The 23,256-nt window shown below is 29.5% G+C and overlaps 1 pseudogene; it reads right to left on the bottom strand.

The window, feature by feature from the left end:
* Positions 1-22,764, bottom strand: part of LOC145961816 (aminopeptidase N-like) — a 37,219-nt pseudogene extending 14,455 nt beyond the window's left edge.
* Positions 22,765-23,256: the final 492 nt, after the last annotated feature.

Genomic DNA, 23,256 nt, shown 5'->3' with positions numbered 1-23,256 from the left:
TTTGTACATTTATCCAGATAAAAAAGGTATCAAAAATTATAAGTAAATAGAAAAACGGATTGTAAAATATTATATATATGAAATTATTTTGCACTAAAATTGAGTATATATAATAGTTGTACAAGAAATTTTATTTAATCCAATAATAAATAAATCCATAAATTTAATCCAATTTTTTAATTATATAAATAATCAAATTGCATTAGATTATATAATATTATTTGTTATTATCTATATATTTATATAAAAACATAATCTAAAATTAATGAAAATGAAAAAGCTTTTTTACTCCCGACTACTGCAAACCTACGGTAAAGGGAATATGCGTTATCGAGTTCGGATTGATTGTAACGGGTATTCTCGATAACTTTAAACTTTAAACTTTATTTCGATATCATCTTTTGCACATCAATTTCTTATTAATCAAGGAAGGTTTCAAGCATATAATTATCGTTATTTGTTTTATTAATAAAAAGCAGAAAAATAAATATTATTTCGTCTATACGTCTTCTCATTGGCTGCGAGTGAATCTAAGAAGCAAAATGATTCACCAATAAGATTCGTTCTAAGCAACCGTATAGGGAATTATACTTGAGTTGAAGTTAAGACATCTCGAAGTAGTGGCGGGAATAATAATTGACATAACCCTATATGTCAAATTATTGTTATTGATGATAATAAATTGTTGTCAGTAATTATTATTAAATTGTGAAGTTATAAGGTCTGTTCTTTATTCCTGCACTAACTGAACTAGTTCAAAAAGTGTACACTAAAGCGTTTTTTATTCCGGAACTGGTGTAACTGTTCGTTATTCCAGTGTAGCTGACCTGAGTGCACGAGTTCACTGCACTGCCTTCGGTCTGGAGATAGAGTAAGCAGTGCAAAGCACTCGTGTGCAATTTCAAACGAAAGTAAAGTAACTGTCAAATGTAAAGATCTTAAAGGTTAAAATAAAAAAGATTTTACAATATTTAAAAGGTTTTATAATATTTATAGTTTAATATCTCAATATCTCATATAGTTAAATAAAGTTAAAATATAATAAAAGTTACAATCGCGTTAAATCAATCGTTATCTTCATTCATAGTCCTTTTGTTCGTGTCCGAACATAGTGATCTCTCTCTTTTATATACCTGTGTTGCGCACCAGATTATCACACGTATATGGGACCTACAGTTTAATGCCGATTCCGAACGGCTGAAAAATAGAGAGATTCTTTTGGCAAATCAATCGTTATAACCAATACCAATTACAAAAGGTAATATTTGACTAATAGTAAAATGTAATAGGTTAAAAATTTATAAAAAAATTATAAAAAGATTATTAAAATTAAAATTTTGTCAAATTTATAATATAAACATTTTCACAATTTATAATATAATAAATAATAATATATAATCTATAAATAATAAATAATAATATAATAAATAATATTATTAATATTATTCTGTTTATTTATTTTATTTTATTTAATATCCCAGATAGCACAAGATCCTCAGGATCATCCTGAATATGTCTAGGATATCCTGGGACAATTTCAGAATTATCCTGAATATGTCCAGGATACTCTGGGATATTTCTAAGATATTTATGTTAATGTTAAATATTTTATGTGTATATTTGCGAACTTCATTAATTATAATAAAATATTTGAAATAATTTTAAGATGTTAAAAATTTCAATAAGGTATAAATCTTCCTTTAATGTCCATTGTTCCATTAGAGAGTTCACTATGTATATTTATTAAATTCAAATATAAAAAGTCCTAATATCATCCTATACATACATATCCTATCCAAACATATCTTGAGGCATATCCAAGACTATCCTGAAGACATTTTATAAAACTCCTCAAGACATCGTGAACACATTTTAGATGAGTTTTTTACTATCTGGAATGAGTGAAAACAAAGCTTATAAGTGCATAAATGCTTAACTCATTCGGCATGTAATATTACTAAAATATTATAATGTTTAGAAATATTTCATTAACATTTCAATTGTAGCTTTGTATCTGAAATATTTCAGAAAAAAGTTTTATATTTGTTTGTTTGGAAACATATAATATTACATACATATTTAGAATGTGTTTCTCCGCTTTGCCGCTACGCGATGCTACACCAAACTTAACTAACTCCCCAAACAGCACAAGATGATTCTCAGGATGATCCTGAATATATCCTAAATATCCTCGAGATATACGCAGGATTTATTCAGGATATGATATAAAGCCAAACAGCTCAGAATATTTTTTGGATCTCTTAAGGGAGTCCTGCGGAACTGTAAGAGATATTTTAAGGATATCCTTTTGCGTTCCTTATCTAGACAGCACAAGACGTTTTCAGGATTATAATCCAAACAGCTCAGGATGTTTTTTTGGAATTTTTAAGGGAATCCTGCGTGGCTATAAGAAATATTTTAAGGATATCTTTTTGTGTTCCTCATTACATCCCAAATTAGTTCAGAAAATATGTGATTGACACACCGAAAAATTGTATTCTTGAAATGTATACTTTATAAGTTCTCTTAATAAATATTCTTAATGAATAAGAATATATTCTTAATGAATAAGAATATATTCTTAATTTGCGATTTCTGCGCCGCAACTTGATTTCCGCGTGTGGGACATGCGTGCAGTGCAATGACACATGTTTCTTCATTTGCCGCTACGCAGCGACACCACTCTTAACTTTTCTCGTATGCAATATTTATCATAAAATGTATATAAAGGACTTGTATTAACGTAAGATCTAAAGTATATTTTTTTTTCTTAGCAGTGGTGCGAAAAAGAGGACATTGTTCACACACAGGTTCTCTGATTATGTGCATTTGAGCAGGATCCTCTTTCTGACATCATCTGTTTATCAGTTTAATTTTAAATTGAATTTAAAATAATTTATGTAATAATTTGGATTCCTTGTTAGGATTCAGAATATTAAACAGATTATTTGAAATTAGACGGAAAAAGACTTTTAGACCAATAATTAAATTTCTTTGATTTCAACAAAATTTATTAAATCTAAAGAAATTTTTATTTGTATGTTAAGAATATCTAATAAGAATATTTAATAAGAATATCTCTTTAGAAGATTTTCTTCTTAATTTAAGAGGATCCTCTTAGCGTCTATTTAGTAGAATATATTCTAAAGATAAGTGGCATATTCTCAAGTTGAGAGTACAATTCTTTCGGTGTACTATATATATGCTATTTGAAGGATTAATTTAGATTATGTCCAGCATATGTTTTCAGGATTATTTAAGAAGAAATTTAAAAAATTATATATGCGTTGCATATACAAACATATATTTGGCATATAAACTGCCAAATCAAGCAATGCGATATAAAATATGTGAAAAAATATGCTGGATATAAATTAAATTAATCCTGAAAATAGCATATAAAGCATCTCAACGATATATTCTGGACCAATTTAGGATGTATTGCAGATGTTTTAAGAGTTATAAGATTTCCTATGGACATCCTGCAAATATCTTTAGGACTTTGAAATAGAATCTCCTGAGGATATATCTAGGCTTTATGTGACGCATTCATTTACTATTCCTCAGGACATCCTCAGAATGTACGAAAATTACAAACAGATATCCTCAGCATATCTCCTATATTCGTGCAGGACATCCTTAGGAAATCCAAGAGACGTTCGTGTGCTGTTTGGATCGTATTCAATTTTTCAACAAGAAGGCGCTATATAAAGGATAACATAAGATCCGAACTATATTTCTTCTTTTTAGCCAGTTTTCTGATAAACTGACTTAATTTAAAATAATTTAAAAACAAATTATTTGAAATTAATCGGATAAATGGAAAATAGCACGTTTATTGCGTATTAAAGTATTCTTAATACCGCGAAGGCATTTATATATTTTTATAAATTTCCAAGATATTCATTTATCAGAAACGAATAATAATATTTCAGTAATATTATTAAAATCTTTCGACAAAGTTGCCGATTTGAAATGATTACGGACAGTGAAACATAGCAGAAGTGTTACACAAACGGTCATGAAATATTTCTGTAATACTATTAAAAAGTATAATATTTCAAATATTTGAAATATGGCAGCAATAATGTTTCAATAATATTACATACTGAATGGGAAAACATTCTGAGGCTATCCGACGGATATCCTGAGGATGCGTAACACGATATCCTGCGGATGTCTTAGGAACTAATATTCGGGTATTTTTTGTTCTTCCTCAGGATATCCTGAGTATGTCCTAGGAATAAATTAGGATATCCACAGGATATCCGTAATGTCCGTCCTGGATGTCCTGAAGATGTCACTGTGCTGCCTGGGATGTGACGTCATGTTACTCTTGCACTTCAAGCGTTTTTTATTTCCTATACTCCTATACTCTTAATTCTCGCTTGCACTGATTCAGTGCAAGTTCAGTTCTAGTTCAGTCTAGTGCAAGAATAAAGAATAATTGTGAAGTTATTTATTTTGAAGTGATATTTATCAGAAAAAAAGTTTTACAAAATATGGACATATCTGAAGAAAATGTTCCTAAATAGGTAAGCTTTTCTCTCTTTCTATTATTAATAATAATTATTTTTATTTGCAGCATAGTTATAATAATAAATAATATAACATAATGTGAGAGAAAATAATCTTCTGCATAGGCATATAATTATCATTATATGATATTTCTACAATCATTCTTGGCTACGCAGCAAATATATAAACTTCTATGATTGCAGTTATGTTACTACACAGTCCTAAAAACTTGTATATAGTCATAATTATGTGGCTCGCAGAAGATTATTCATTTTTACATTATGTTATATTGCTGCGCAGCCCTAATATTTACTCTTACATTATGTTATGTTGCTGCGCAACCCTAAAAACTTGTATATAGTCATAATTATGTGACTATATAGAAGATTATTCTCTGTTACATTATGTTATGTTGTTGCGCAGTCCTAATAAATAATAACATAATGTGAGAAAGAATTATCTTCTGTGTAGTCATAGTTATGTAGTGTGGAATATGCAGAATTTATATATTTGAATTTAAACCCACACGGAAAAAATTATCTAATAGATACCTAATAAATGTCTAAATGTCTATATGAGGTCCATATCCTCTATAGATAACTAGTAGATGTATATACAGGGTGGACCATTTTAACCTTTAATGGAGAATAACTCGAAAACCAAGCCCGGGAGAGAAAAATGTTTCAGACAAAAGTTGTTTGGTTTCGAGGGGGCCATAAGATGGTATGATTGGTTTGACCTTGAAGAGTTATTTGAAGGTCACATGAAGGTCACCTTCAATTTCTTAAATGGAACCTACTATTTGTCATTACATATTCTTGTAGCTTATCTCAATAGCTTTCCAAAACACTATAATTAAGTACCTTTTCGTTAAGTACTTTTTGAGTTATGAGGCTTGAAATAATTTCTTAATTTTACATAAACCGTAAAATATCTTGTAAAATATTCATTTTTCGATTATCTTACCTTAATACTTTTATGTACAAAATAATGAGAGGAATCAATTGGTGTAAAGAAAACACATAGTTGTTTTTAAGAAAAAATATGGAATTGTTAATTGCAAATTACATATTTTTTCTTCAAAACAACTATGTGTTTTCTTTACACCAGTTGATTCCTCTCATTATTTTGTACGTAAAAGTATTAAGGTAAGATAATCGAAAAATGAATATTTTACAAGATATTTTACGGTTTATGTAAAATTAAGAAATTATTTCAAGCCTCATAACTCAAAAAGTACTTAACGAAAAGGTACTTAATTATAGTGTTTTGGAAAGCTCTCGAGATAAGCTACAAGAATATGTAATGACAAATAGTAGGTTCTATTTAGGAAATTGAAGGTGACCTTCATGTGACCTTCAAATGACTATGCAAGGTCAAATTTTTGCCACCATCTTCTGTCCCCCTCGAAGTCAAGCAACTTTTATTTGAAACATTTTGTTGTACATTCAAAAATAAAAAAGTTATTGGGGTGGGTAACTTAAAATGGCTCACCCTGTATAACATCCACATATCTATATCCACTAAATAGCTACCAGAAATATCTACTAAATGTACACATATTATCCACATATCTACATTCACACACAAAAAATACGAGCCACTAAATTTTAGCACAATTTTTTAACATCTTTTAATAACAATAAATCAGCTCAAAATCATCGTATTAAGATTAAACAAAACTCAAATTAAAACCTGCACATTTTTTTTAAAAAGCAAAAACACAAATTTGAGTTACAAAAAATATTTTACAAAAGATATTTTAAAATGACAGGCGTTGAAGATAGACTTTGAGAAATGGGAAACAAATTTTTTTTTAACTGGTACAAAAGTTTTACAAAAATTTTTGTTTTCTGGTGCAAAAATGTATGAGTTTTTAAGCCCATTTATTTCCTAATAAATTCATATTTTAATCAATTTTCTACGATCTTTTTTGATAAAGTTATATCGTTTTGAAGAAAGATTTGAATCTGACCATCTATCTCTATGAAGCATCTTGGATCGAGTTACACTTTAATTTCTTTTTTGAAAAAGTTTTCCATGATAATTTATTTCTGAATTGCAGATTTTACAAGGATAGTTTCATTTTATAACATTTTCTTCAAAACGGTGTAACTTTATCAAAAAAGATAAAAAATTTATTAAAATATGAATTTGTTAAGAAATAAATAAGCTTAAAAACATATTTGCACCAGGGAGTCGATTTTCCTGAGCAATGCAGCAGTTTAAAAAAATAATTTGTTTTCTATTTCTCAAAGTCTATCTTCAGCATTTGTCATTTTGTAAAACATTTTTTGTAACTCAAATTTGGTTTTTTTAATTTTTAAGAGGACTGATTAATTTGAGCTTTATTTCATATCAATACGGTGATTTTTGCTAATTTGTTGCCATTAAAAGATATTAAAATATTTTGCTAAAATTTAGTATTCCGTTTTTTTGAATGTGAGTGTATATCCACCAAGTAGCTACCAAAGATATCCAATGGATATTCATATATATCCACGAGTTTCACGCTTTGCCGCTAGGTAAAAGGAAAACGCCTAACCCGAAAGGGATCCATATCCAATCTAAGACAGTATATAAGACCGCACTGGTTCCGCGAGTCATAGCTTATCGGTCAAAGAGCGCATTAGCTCGAAGACTGTTATAGCCGTACCTCTTCTATCTTTTGTGAGAGGAGCCCCAGAGCTCCAAAAATTAACCGCAGACGGTTAATTTTTTTTTATGGCGAATTCCGTCATATATTTATTATAAAAGAATAAATGTCCTTGCAAAAATCAATATCAATACATAATAGTAAATGTATCTATATTAATAATAAATGTATCTATAGAAATATCCACTGAATGTTGTACGAATATCTACAGGATATTGATTTACATATCCTGTAGATATCTACGAAACTTCGAATTGCGGACATTTGGATATCTATAGCATTTCTAATGACTGTTTTTTGTATTGTTACGCGCGCGCCCGAGTCGTTGCGGCCCTGCCGTTGTCCGGATCCCGTGGTCAATTGTTTATAAACAACGAGAGTCAGCTGAGTTGGAAGTCAGCTGTCAAGCTGGGCGGACGCGTCTCGATTTCCCGTGCGATTATTATCGTTATATCTGTTACATTCTGTGTTCTCTGGTGTTATTAAAGTTCTTGCGTTCCTTTAACACGAGTGTTATTTCCGTGTGCGCGAGCGTGTGCGCGAGTGCCGATCGTTGTGTCGCGCGCGATTCGAGATATATCGTTCCGCGGACGCAACATTTTTGGGGGCTCGTCCGGGATACCAGAATCCCGGGGAGAAAGGATCTGAGAATACCGGGAGTGAAAGGATCTGAGAATCCCGAGAATAAAAAGAACATCCTGGCGTAAAAAATGGCAACGCTCCGTGAAGGACGAATGCGGCAGCGGACGGAGTATACGGAGCAGCTGCGGCGAAATGCTCCGAGAAAGGGGGGAGAGAAGGCAAACGATCCAGCTAAGTCGCTCCAATATTATGAATAATTGTTATTCTGTAAGAGCGGCTTCACGCGGTTAGATCGGCACGCGTGGTTTATAAAAAAATCGTTATGTTAAAAATGTTTTGTTTCAGAATATAACTTATTAAAGAATAAGCTGTTGTGTTTAAAATTTGTGCGGACTCGGATGTATCTCGAATAGGGGTAATTCCTCATTCTTAGAATGCCTGGACGGCAATATTCGTTGTGGTTTTTTTTAGTGTTTATTAGGAAAATGGTTGTATTGATTCCGAATATTTTTGTAAAGGGCATTCGTGTATTTGTAATAGTTGAGTAATCTTCGAAGAATTGTGGGAGGGACTCCCAAATTGTAAATTGATTAGGGAATGGTTTTACATCCGAGGCCCGAAAGAGATAAAAAGGGAAACTTAATGAAAATTAGTGTTACTAGTTACTCGTTTTACTGTTTTTTATTTAAAGGGAAGAAAATTTTGGAGACGCATCGGAGTGATCTGGTCGAAACTTCAGAAGTAGAAATCTTCAATTGAAGGCTGCCTCGCCCACGGTTTTTGAGCCGTGGTTTTCCCGTGGGCCGGAGGGCGAATGCCGAGGCAGGTACTTGGGGAGTCCTTTTAGGACGATGGGTCCACGGTGGATACCCCCCTCTTGTCCGAAGAAAGGCACGGAAAGGACAGGAAAAGGGACAGAAAAAAAAGACTTGCGCCGGGCACGAGGAAGATGATTGAAATGGGAGGCTGCCCTGGAATCGATTCTTGGGGGTCTGGCCAACTCCCTGGAAGGAATCGATTGGGAGTCTGTTCAGTGGATTGGGGCCTGGTCGGAGCGAAGCTCGGTAACCGGGAGCAACAGCTCAGGGAGAGCAAGATATCGTTCGGGGTCCTTGGAGTCCGCGAAGATTGGTCATCGAGCCCCTTGCTGATTGTCGGGACGACAATCTTGAAGAGGAGGGGCAGTGTTACGCGCGCGCCCGAGTCGTTGCGGCCCTGCCGTTGTCCGGATCCCGTGGTCAATTGTTTATAAACAACGAGAGTCAGCTGAGTTGGAAGCCAGCTGTCAAGCTGGGCGGACGCGTCTCGATTTCCCGTGTGATTATTATCGTTATATCTGTTACATTCTGTGTTCTCTGGTGTTATTAAAGTTCTTGCGTTCCTTTAACACGAGTGTTATTTCCATGTGCGCGAGCGTGTGCGCGAGTGCCGATCTTTGTGTCGCGCGCGATTCGAGATATATCGTTCCGCGGACGCAACATTTTATTCATGGATATCCTTAGTGCCCATGAAGGATATCTAGTGGATATCTAATACCAATTATTTTCCGTATGGGAATGTATCTTTATTATATTTTATATTAAGTTTCTCTTCCGCGTTAATTTTAAAACATACGCGCACACATACACACATTCATGTATACACACCGAACACATCTAGCGCGGCGTTTCCCGACTGCTCTTGTAAAATATAGAATTAATAATAATTACAATGTAACAAAGTAATTTGTTAGCACCATTTAATTCTAAAATCCTAGCCTTTGTAAATCATATTACGCTAAATATGTGAAGAGAATCAATTCAAATAAGAATAAATTGAAATAATAATAACTTTACTTCTCATATATGTATGTGTATAATTTTTTTAAATGTAATATTTAATAATAGTATAAAGTTAATTGTTAAGTTTGAATTAATGTTTACAAATAAATATTACTTCAAACTTTTCTAAGCTTATGTTTTTATTATTAAATATTAAATATTCGTGAAATATTTGTTTTTTATTACTTAATATTTTTGTTTCATTTTTTTATTTACTTCTAATTTTTTAATTTTTTTTACTTAATTTATTTAATTAATTTTTTTTTATTTTAGATTTTTATTTGTTGTATATTTTTGTCTCTTTATTATAATCATTAATTATATTTTGTGTTATACGGTGGATTGTAAATGGTTTAAAATCATGTAGCTTAAAATTTACACATGCATGCGCACGCGCGCACACACACACACACACACACACACACACACAAAATGCTATTTAATAATGCTATTTAATACAAAATGTTTGACCAAAATAATAAAATTGATAATAAAATTGATCTGCAATAGTTTGTAACATGTTAAATAAATTGATTAAATTATCAAATAATAAATATATTAATCACATAAAAAAATTCCTAATTTTATATATACATGTATCTATATAATTATATTATTAAATTAATATAATTATATCTTACTTTAAATAATTATATTGCGAATTTAAAAAAACTATTTAAGCAAAATAAAAAGAAAGTTTTCATTGTATTTAAACTTTAATTAAAATATCCATGTCTAACAATATCAAAACACAATTTTATTGAAGATTTAAATGTATTGCAGAAATTTAATAAAATTCTGAAATTACATATTTATACACTATTCAAAAGAATCTAGGGAACACTTTTCATACCCTAAAAATTGGGCTATTTTCAAACCGCTGAAACTCGTCGAAAAATCATCGTAGAAAAAAAATTAAAAAATCATTTTGAAGCATGAAGTTTCAACTTTAACGCGCTATCGGTGGTTTTTTAAAAATCTTTTATCTTCCTTATTCTGCGCTTTAAAAAGGAACACACTGTTTAGTTCCTTAAAATTATGTATTTTTAACACGCTGCAACTTGATGAAAGAAATTTTTTTCGAGAAATTCAACTCAAGCTCTATAAATTACAACATTTTCTCTGTAAAATACTTTTTTAAAAATCTTTCTACGATTTTTTTTGACCAAGTAATGCGATTTTGAAAATAAACCAGTATTTTTTAGATATGATATCGATACTCGATGAAAAATCATCGTAGATGAAAAATAAAAAAAGCAATTTGAAGCTTGAAACTTCAACTTTAACGCGCTATCGTTAGATTTTTTAAATTTTTTATCTTCTTTTTTCTGCGCTTTAGAAAAGAACATTGTGTTTTTCCTTAAAATTACGTTTCTTTGACACTCTGCAGTTCGATAAAAAAATTTTTCTCAAAAAATTCAACTCAAGATCCATAAACTACAACATTTTACCTACAAAACGCTTTTTTGAAAACTTTCCTACGATTTTTTTTGACCGAGCTACGTAACATCGAAACCAATATGTAAAATGATGTATACCGCCGGCATTAGCGTTATCCAATGTGCACCACGTGGAGGTTGCCGATCGGATTTTGCACATCATGTGTTGTGTGTGTGTGTGTGTGTGTGTGTGTGTGTATGTGTGTGTGTGTGTGTTACATAGCAGAGATAAGGACCCCGCAGTTCGTCACTCCTGCAGTATTTAATGACTTCAAATCCTCTCTGCTCTCTCTCTCTCTCTCTCTCTCTGTGTGTGTGTGTGTGTGTGTGTGTGTGCGCCAGCACGCGTGCGCGCGTGAGTGCATATGTGTTTATTTTCCACGTGGTGCACATTGGATAACGCTAATGCCGGCGGTATACATCATTTTACATATTGGTTTCGAAGTTATGTAGCTCGGTCAAAAAAAATCGTAGGAAAGTTTTTAAAAAAGCGTTTTGTAGGTAAAATGTTGTAGTTTATGGATCTTGAGTTGAATTTTTTGAGAAAAATTTTTTTCGAACTGCAGAGTGTCAAAGAAACGTAATTTTAAGGAAAAACACAATGTTCTTTTCTAAAGCGCAGAAAAAAGAAGATAAAAAATTTAAAAAATCTAACGATAGCGCGTTAAAGTTGAAGTTTCAAGCTTCAAAATGCTTTTTTTATTTTTCATCTACGATGATTTTTCACCGAGTATCGATATCATATCTAAAAAATACTGGTTTATTTTCAAAATCGCATTACTCGGTCAAAAAAAATCGTAGAAAGATTTTTAAAAAAGCATTTTACAGAGAAAATGTTGTAATTTATAGAGCTTGAGTTGAATTTCTCGAAAAAATTTCTTTCATCAAGTTGCAGCGTGTTAAAAATACATAATTTTAAGGAACTAAACAGTGTGTTCCTTTTTAAAGCGCAGAATAAGGAAGATAAAAGATTTTTAAAAAACCACCGATAGCGCGTTAAAGTTGAAACTTCATGCTTCTTAATGCTTTTTTAATTTTTTTTCTACGATGATTTTTCGACGAGTTTCAGCGGTTTGAAAATAGGATATCCCAATTTTTAGGGTATGAAAAGTGTTCCCTAGATTCTTTTGAGTAGTGTATTTAACACAGAAGATATATTATCAAATTTACTATACAGGGTCTAACTGAAAAAGCGCCCACGGAGCAAATAACGTTATTCCTGATTAAAAATCGAGTCGAAAAGTCCTGAACCATTTTTTTCTATAATGCTTAATAAAGCGGTAATTATTGAGTAATGTTACGTCAATAAGCACCGACCTTTAGACGGGCGCACGTCAGTGAGCGGTGCGCCTGGTAGTATGCGTGAGTGCTCCGCCGTTTCGGCGCTATGTTATGCCGCTATCGTGCAATATTTTTATGCGTTGTAATAATGTGAAAAACCTTAATTTGCATTAAAAATCATATTTCTTCCGTCAAAAACGTTTCCTTAAAAAGAAATTTCAACAAGGAAGCTAAAGGTCGGTGCTTATTGGTGCAACTTTACTCAATAATTACCGCTTTATTAAGCATTATAGAAAAAAATGGTTCAGGACTTTTCGACTCGATTTTTAATCAGGAATAACGCTATTTGCTCCGTAGGCGCTTTTTCAGTTACACCCTGTATATTTGTAAGAATAAATAACTTTGTTATTCAATATTATAAAAAACGTAGTATTTATATTTATTATAAATGATAATGTACTCTCTAAAAATGAGTCAATGAAAATATCACTAATTTTAACAGTAAAATAAGATTTCACTGACAAGAGAATCAGCTAGTGTTTCACTGACCTTTCCTCTTCAGGAAATGTTTATATTTTGTTACCTTATCTTATATCTCATTGATTATATATATGGTCAGTGGAAGTAAAATTCACTGTAAAATTAGTAAATTTCACTGTAAAACCAATAATCGCTAGTTTGTTTGTTTACCGCTACGATGCGCTATCTCTTAAGTAAGTTTTAGTCATTAGAGAATTAAAATTTGCAAAAGGCGAAAAATGAAATTAAAAATATTACTTCGATTTAATTTCTGATACAATTTGAACAGAGGAACTTCAGATATTAAGTCGATTTTATAAATCGAACACAAATCAATGTCCGGTGAATAAACGAAAATGATCCATTCATTATCTATTTAAGATAACAAGTTCAACATGTATTTAATATAAATAAAATAAAATTTTTAATAATAAATATAAATAAAATCTTACTAATACTGATTGAAACAGTCAATATTATTATTACGGATTCTTTCAGTGAAATGTTAGTGATTTACAGTGCTGTACTTATACTGTACTTGTACTGCTATAATAAGTGAGTATTCATTGTTTTTTAGTGATAATACACTGATTCATTTTTAGAGAATAACAGAATATTTATTATTATATTTTACAGTCAATCATTTTGAATATATAACAAATGAAAAATGTTTAAATAATTTAGAAGCTTATATATAATTAAAATAATAAATTTTCATTATGTTAACAACATTATAAAGTATAATAAATTTGTTACACATTTACCAGTTTGTTGTATGTTAAATAGTATCCAGCCATCCTCTTTAAAATTCAAATGTAATCCAAAAGTCAGAAAAGACAATAAAGTATTATTTAAAGTACCAGTAAAATGTTGATGCGTCTGTGTAGTATATGTTATAGGTATGACATAATCCGCCATCTTACTTAAATTGTGCGATACATATGCCCACTCTTTATGATAATCACCTTGTGTTATTTTTAATACAGAATAATATTTTTGATCTGTCCAATAATTAATTATCTGTCTCATAACAACAAAATTGTTTGCAGATATTTGTGTGGTCGAAAAGTTCTTCAAAACATTACCAAAAGTATCAGCAGGCTTGCTAAAGTTATAAAATTTGTGCAAAATTTATCAGTGTCAAAAAGTATTATAAGCAATATATAAAATTATCACAATATTATGACAATATATAAAATTGCTAATATGCTGTTAATTACTTTTTATATAATTTACTTAGTTATATAAATAATTATGTAATTAATAATATGATTTATAGTTTCTATAAATATTTGATATGCTATAGTTTAACTATAATTTAATTAGGAATATCCTAACGTGATTATTTTTAAAAGATAAATATATGTGTAAATTGAAAGTTTATCTTGAATATTTAATGACATTGAAGGTAAAAGAAATTGTGTATGGTTATATAATAAAGTATGAAAGAGACGATGCAAGTTTAAATAAAAATAACTATAAAATTTGAGAATTTTATGATATATAATCAATCATTCTCTCTCTCTCTCTCTCTCTCTCTCTCTCTCTCTCTCTCTCTCTCTCATCATATTTAGTTTTCTGTAATACAGTAATTATAGTAGTAAAGTATATTACTTACTTATCCTTCACATATATGCGGATAATCTTCCATAATACTTCTTCAGTAACCATATGTTGAAACATACGCAATATACAGGCTCCTACATTTACATAATTTAAATCAGAATATAAGATAACAATACTTAATACTTAAGTAACAATACTTAAGTTAATAATAATTAAAATTATATGTATGTATATATATATATATGTATATATACAGGGTGTCCCGAAACTAACGCTTGATATTTTAAAGGCAGATTCTCTGACCAATTTAAAAACGATTTTTCCTCAGCGAAAATATCGCGGCACTAATAGTTTTCGAGTTATAAACGATTGAAAATAAAGGGTTTTTCGCAAACTAAGGCTTATGGGAATAAAATATTAATAAAGTCACATTCTTTAGTTAATTTTAGGTAGAGTTTACTTTAATAGAATTTTAATTTAAGGCTTAGTTAAAAAGATACATGATGACAAAAATTGGGAATATGCAAAAGAATAATGATCTCCCTCGACATTTTCGCTGAAGAAAAATCGTTTTTAAATTGGCCAGAGAATCTGCCTTTAAAATATCAAGCGTTAGTTTCGGAACACCCCGTATATATATATATATATACCTGTATGTATATATATATATATATATATATATATATATATATATATATATATACAGGGTGAGCCATTTTAATTAACGCACGCAATTATTTCGGAAACAAAGCATTCTAGAGAAAAATGTTTCAGACAAAAGTTTTATGGTTTCGAGGGGGCCATAAGATGGTATCATTGGTTTGACACTGAAGAGTCATTTGAAGGTCACGTGAAGGTCACTTCAATTTTTTTAAACGGAACACCCTATATATTTTTGCACACTCTTGTAGCTTATCTCGAGAGCTTTCCAAAACACTATAATTAAGTACCTTTTCGTTAAGTACTTTTTGAGTTATGAGGCTTGAAATAATTTCTTAATTTTACATAAGCCGTAAAATATCTTGTAAAATATTCATTTTTCGATTATCTTATCTTAATACTTTTATGTACAAAATAATGCGAGGAATCAATTGGTGTAAAGAAAACACATAGTTGTTTTTAAGAAAAAATATGGAATTGTTAATTGCAAATTACATATTTTTTCTTCAAAACAACTATGTGTTTTCTTTACACCAGTTGATTCCTCTCATTATTTTGTACGTAAAAGTATTAAGGTAAGATAATCGAAAAATGAATATTTTACAAGATATTTTACGATTTATGTAAAATTAAGAAATTATTTCAAGCCTCATAACTCAAAAAGTACTTAACGAAAAGGTACTTAATTATAGTGTTTTGGAAAGCTCTTGAGATAAGCTACAAGAGTGTGCAAAAATATATAGGGTGTTCCGTTTAAAAAAATTGAAATGACCTTCACGTGACCTTCAAATGACTCTTCAGTGTCAAATCAATGATACCATCTTATGGCCCCCTCGAAACCATAAAACTTTTGTCTGAAACATTTTTCTCTAAAATGCTTTGTTTCCGAAATAATTGCGTGCGTTAATTAAAATGGCTCACCCTGTATATATATATATATATATATATATATATGTGTGTGTATAAGTATGTATGTATGTATGTATGTATATGTGTATGTGTGTGTGTGCGTGTGCGTGAGCGTGTGCGCGCGTGTGCGTGTGCGTGCGTGCGTGCGTGCGTGCGCGTGTGTGTGTGTGTGTGTGTGTGTGTGTGTGTGTGTGTGTATACAGGGTGTCCCATTTTAACTTGGACAGTAAAATATCTCAAAAACTAATCCCAGCAAACAAAAATGTTTCAGACAAAAGTTGTATGGTTTCGAGGGGGCCATAAGATGGTACCATTGGTTTGACCTTGAAGAGTCATTTGAAGGTCACGTGAAGATCACTTAAATTTCTTTAAATGGAACACCCTATATATTTTTGCACATTCTTGTAGCTTATCTCGAGAGCTTTCCAGAACACTATAATTAAGTATCTTTTCGTTAAGTACTTTTTGAGTTATGAGGCTTGAAATAATTTCTTAATTTTACATAAACCGTAAAATATCTTGTAAATTATTTATTTTTCGATTATCTTACCTTAATACTTTTACGCACAAAATAATGAGAGGAATCAATTGGTGTAAAGAAAACACATAGTTGTTTTGAAGAAAGAATATGTAATTTGCAATTAACAATTCCATATTTTTTCTTAAAAACAACTATGTGTTTTCTTTACACCAATTGATTCCTCTCATTATTTTGTACGTAAAAGTATTAAGGTAAGATAATCGAAAAATGAATATTTTACAAGGTATTTTACGGTTTATGTAAAATTAAGAAATTATTTCAAGCCTCATAACTCAAAAAGTACTTAACGAAAAGGTACTTAATTATAATTTTTTGGAAAGCTCTCGAGATAAGCTACAAGAGTGTGCAAAAATATATAGGGTGTTCCATTTAAAAAAATTGAAGTGACCTTCACGTGACCTTCAAATGACTCTTCAGTGTCAAACCAATGATACCATCTTATGGCCCCCTCGAAACCATAAAACTTTTGTCTGAAACATTTTTCTCTAAAATGCTTTGTTTCCGAAATAATTGCGTTCGTTAATTAAAATGGCTCACCCTGTATATGTAATAAATTATTATTAATTATATGTATATATATATATATATATATATAAATTATTATTAATTATATGTATATGTATATATATACAGGGTGTCCCATTTTATTTTTGTCAGTCAAATATCTCGATATTACTTAGAGTTAGAAAAAAATGTTTCTGACAAAAGTTGTATGGCTTGAAGGGGGCCATAAGATGGTGTCATTGGTTTAACCTTGAAAATTCGTTTGAAGGTCACGTGAAGGTCACTTTCAATTTTTTTAAACGAAACCGCCTACTTTTGCATATTCTTGCAGCTCATCTCGGGAGCTTTCCAAAACATTATAATTAAGTTAGTTTTTATTACGTATTTTCCGAGTTATGAGGCTTGAAATCATTTCTTAATTTTACATAAACCGTAAAATATCTTGTAAAATATTCATTTTTTGATTATCTTACCTTAATACTTTTATGTACAAAATAATGAGAGGAATCAATTGGTGTAAAGAAAACACATAGTTGTTTCGAAGAAAAAATATGTAATTTGCAATTAACAATTACATATTCTTTTTTTTAAATAACTATGTGTTTTCTTTACACCAATTGATTCACATGTAATCTACTTATTTTACTTTTAGTCATTGCTTTGGTGATACCAAATGGAAAATATCCCTTCATTGAGTAAATTGTTTTGAAAATAGCGATATTTAATTATCATGCATATTTCTTATAAAACCTTTAGCAAAATAATAAAATAGTGTACATGCTCAAACGCTGCGCAAGCTATGCGCGCGCCGGCCCTGATTCATACATAATCTAAAACAGTGCTGGGATTTACTTGCAACTTTCGGCCAGATTTCTTAGCTTACGCCTACTGTTCTCCTCTTACCGTTCGCGCCTTAGAGACCGCGCCGCCGGTTGCTCTTAACTAAGGAGCGCTCAGGAACGTGCGCGTCACAAATGTAATGTGGCAATCTATCTAAGTTCTCTTTATTGTTTATTAATAATAAAAATAATTATTCTATTATTAATTAGGTATATGTTCTGTAATAATTTAAAATATTTGTATTTTAAATGTAATTAATAATAGAATAATTATTTTTATTATTAATAAACAATAAAGAGAACTTAGATAGATAGATTGTTACATTAGATTTATGACGCGCACGTTCCTGAGCGCACCTTAATTACGAGTAAGAGGTAAAGAAGGAATAGTAGGTGTAAACCAAGAAATCTGGCCGAAAGTTGCAAGTAAATTCCAGCACTGATCTAAAGCGCTTATTCGTTAATTTAAAGTTGCTCTCATTAAAAAAGTAATATTTAGACGCAATTTTGCCAAAGGAAAAAATTGTTTTTTTGGCACAAACTATCACGCTGTGCATTCCGTATCCGCGAATTCGGTATACCATGTATATATAAAATGAGGTTATTATATATAAAATTAAATTAAATTAAATTAAATTAAATTTTTTGTGTGTTATTTTGTCTAACTTTTTGAGCATTCATATTCATAAATTTACGCATAGGTATAATCAATTTTTAATTATACATATTATCATACCTTTAATGTAACGGTAATGTTCGAAAGAAATGTTGAATGATGTATTATGAAGTAACGTATTATATTCAGTATCGAAATGGAGGGATTCCTGCTGAAATTGTATCACAAACAAGTCTATCATCCGGATATTTGGAGGAACCTATAGAAAATAATTTTAATGTATTTACTTAGTTAATATTAGACTTAACACACGCGGTAACAATATACACTAGGACCGCTACTTTCTACGTCTATGTAAAAAAAATTTGTTACTTATACTCTCTCTCTCTTTCTTTAAATATGGAATAAATAATTCAAAAATAATATTAATAATGATAACAAAAATGGTTACACGATATAACTTTTAAATTAAATATTTCTAGAATTATTTATAATATATCATACAGCAAAATTATCTTATTACACAATTTCCATATCTACGTATGCTTAACTTTATAATAACTTTATATATGTATAATTTATGCAATCTGAATGACAATTTCAATTTTATTTTATATAATTTAAAGATGTCGAACAAATGTAATATAACAGTAACTTTTAACAAATACAAATAAAAGAAACACAGAAATGTAAGAATATTTTAAATTACTTTACATATGTGTTACTGATTTTCTTGAAAAATTAGCATTTTTAAAAAATTATTATTTTACTTTGTAAATATAGAATCTTCGCGTAATATTCTAATTCACAAAGAAATGTATACGCTATACAGATAAAGCTAAAATTATAAAGAGCTTTTACATTACATATGTATATATATCTTTATGTTTAACTCAAACCTTGCTCACTTAATATACATATATGTATATCTATCATATTGTTTGCAAGTTTTGCGCTAAAGAATGTTTAAATTAACCTTATTGATGATATATAATCCAAGAAATGTGACTATAGCCTCATTTAGCCAAGAAGATAACGACCAAAATGGATTTTCATAATAAAAATATTCCCGTACTACTTTATGGGCTATGAAGTGAGCAACTTTAATTTTACTCGCAGCAGAATCGACATTCTCAATGTAGGTAACATCTGCTTCTCTGAAAATTAAAAAAAAATGTTTTATAGAAAACTTATTACTGTTGAAAATATTTTGTGCTTGCGAATTTAATATAATTAAATAATTGTATAAATTAACATATTAATTATATATTAATGTTTTATAATGTCTGCGCGTATGAATGACTCATCACGAAATAATGCGATACTTATTTAATAATGCTTCCAACATATATATATATATACACACATATATATATATATATATATATATATATATATATATATACAGGGTGTCCCATTTTAAAAGTTCCACCCTCATAACTTTTCAGGATCAACGTTTGAAGGAAAACGACTCGGATAAAAGTTAGTAGTAGGGAACAAAGGGGGCTATCTAATAGTGACCTTGGATTCGACATTAAAGGTCATTTTCAAGGTCATTTGAAGGTCAACTTCCGTTTTTTAAATGGAAACCCCTATTTTTTATTACTTATTCTTGTAGCTTATCTCGAGAGCTTTCCAAAACACTATAATGAAGTATTTCTTCATTCAGTACTTTTCGAGTTATGAGGCTTGAAATAATTTCTTAATTTTATATAAACCATAAAAAATATCTAGTAAAATATTCATTTTTCGATTATCTTATCTTAATACTTTTATGTACAAAATAATGAGAGGAATCAATTGGTGCAAAGAAAAAACATAGTTGTTTAAAAAAAAAAATATGTTTGAAATATGTTAAAAACATAGTTGTTTTTAAAAAAAAATATGTTTTTGTTAATTGCAAATTACATATTTTTTCTTCAAAACAACTATGTTTTTTCTTTACACCAATTGATTCCTCTCATTATTTTGTACATAAAAGTATTAAGGTAAGATAATCGAAAAATGAATATTTTACTAGATATTTTATGGTTTATGTAAAATTAAGAAATGATTTCAAGCCTCATAACTCGGAAAGTACTTAATGAAAACTAACTTAATTATGTTGTGTTTTGGAAAGCTCTCGAGATAAGCTACAAGAATATGCAAAAGCATATAGGGTGTCCCATTTAAAAAGTTGGAGGTGACCTTCACATAATCTTGACAACGCTATTCGAGGTCATAATAATGTTGCTGTGTAATGCGCCACATAAAACCTTATAACTTTTGTATGAAACATTTTTTTTAAAAATGCGTATTTTTCGAAATATTAAGGGGTTTCCACACTTTTAATAAACCCTGTATATAATATTTTAATATTATTTTTCGTATAAGTTGATACAGATTAAAGATATAATAAACATTTAAGTATGTTTCTCTCATTGTCTTATACAATTTTACTTATTTTTTAAAATATATTTAAATAATATTTTTAAAATAGACAAAAGATGTGTAGATAATTTTAGGTACCAAGAATTATTATCCTTTCTTCATTTTTCGAAATATATTAATATTTCTTAATTATATAATTACCTATAAATAGCAAGGCCCAGATTTATGATGCTTTCGTTTTCCGGAAAATCCGGAATTGCAATATGATTTATTTGCTAAGTTTTATTCAGGCGTTCCCACTTACCAAACAAGTATAGAGTTATATTTTGAACAATTTCGTGTGCAAATGCGCAGTGTATTCTACACCACATATCAACTCTGACCTTACTTTGACTTCGACCAGGTATGAGAGATAAATTAGCCCGGTTATCCACAAATACATAATAATTAGGCCTTACAAATGTATTAAAATGTGTCATCGTCATGTTTTTATTATTCATTTCTACTGTTCGTCTCGGTATATTTGATAAAACTGTATAATTTTTATGACGATTTATAATAATATTATAGACGGGCGAGATGTGTAAAGATTCGGTCACAAACGTGGAATCATGTGTTGGATTCCAATAGTATCAACATATGTTGCCAACCTATCACATTTAGAAATATGAATTAATGATAATAAGTTTTCGACAATTACATAGAAATATTAAAAATTGAATAAAAAGAAGATATACGCGGATGCAGTTTATATATAAGAATAATATATATAGAAAATTATGGCATAGAGTTCTTCTTATTCCTTTACTCTATATCTTATCTTGTACAATGTATTCTATTATGTAACCTAATAATGATTTTGATAGTATTGTGACATTAGTAAAACGTAATGGTGATGAAATGTTTACTTGAGAATATACAGATACAAAATAAATAATTAATATTTAAAAGTTAATATTTTAGTATCAAAATTATAAATTTCAATAAAATTAAAATGAAACAGAGTTTCGTTCCATAAAATTAAAATAAATTTCAATATTACACAATATTAGAATAATAACTTTTTTAAATTGATTTTAATTGATATATTATGATTATTGACATTGACATATTACCTTACCATTGCATACATAATTTTACACATGTTGAAGAAACTGCATATTTTAGTGATAATTTATTATTAAGTGAATATATATGTTTTTAGTTATTCGCATATTATAGAGAAAATAATTCTTAAATAGTACTATGTATGCGTGTATGTGCATGTTTAAATACATGAAACAGCATAAGTATAGTTATCTGAAGTTGGATATTAATAAACATTATAAAAATGACATGTTTGCCAAAATTTTAAATTTTAAATAAGCAATTTCTATGAAAACATAAATCTTTCAGAATTGTATTTTTTAATTATATTTTGAAAACAATTCAAAACACTACCGGAATATTTGAATTCGTCCAAACAGTTAATGATAAAATGTTGTATAAGATGTGTATTATTGCTGATTACTTTAATTAAATAAATTTTTATTTGCAGTTTACATTCATTTTAATAATGGTGATAATAATAATAATGATAATAATAATAAATTGCAAAATTTGTTACTAAGATTTTAAAAGACATAATTAGGAATGAAAACTTTTCAGATACGCACATGTTTATATAAAAATGTCTTTTCTTAGAAAATACTTTTTGATAATTAGAATGCTGTACCAGGATTTTTTGATAAACACCCTGTGAAATTACTATATATTTACTTACCATTGTCGTTCATCTCTTTTATAAAAGTTTTTTAGGCCTGTATCTTCAGTTATATTAGTAACTAATTTTATAATGTAATATCCCAATGATAGATCATTCCTGAATATATATTCGACACTGTTCGTCTCATTATTATACAAAGATTTTACCGGTATAAAAGGGATCGGTTTTTCATTACCATTTGTACAATTTGTAGAATTATATTGTGGATAATAAAACACGGTTATATTATATTTTACGGGTGAATACAATATTATGCTTGATATTGAAGATAAAATCTTTATATGTATACTGCAGTTGCTGACAAGAATATTTTTTTCGATGTGTGTAATAATGATATCATATTTTTGCGGCAATATATAATTCGGGTAGATGAGTAACTTTTCTTGAGATATTTTAATTATCGGATCGTCGGTTAAAAAAGCCGCCGCGACGATAATTGTTAAACTGCTACTTAACAATAGTTTTAGAAACATGACACTACTTTTATCTTAAATATCTGTAAAAGTATATTTTTGTTAGAAAGCACAAACTGATAAATTAAACACAGCATTGTCTCTATCATGATTTAATGGAAAAGAAGGAATTAAGACAAATACATAGCAATAAACTTAATTTTGAATGACTTACTCTGTATATTCAGGTATACCACAAATTCTATGCAAGTGTATGTT

This window comes from Camponotus vicinus, unplaced genomic scaffold (genome assembly GCF_025532165.1).
Source record: "Camponotus vicinus isolate PSW18456_S1 unplaced genomic scaffold, iyCamVici1.0 SCAF_11, whole genome shotgun sequence".
In the NCBI taxonomy this organism is placed as follows: Eukaryota; Metazoa; Arthropoda; class Insecta; order Hymenoptera; family Formicidae; genus Camponotus; species Camponotus vicinus.
The sequence above is the reverse complement of the archived record's forward strand: the minus strand, read 5'-3'. Positions and strand labels throughout refer to the sequence as shown.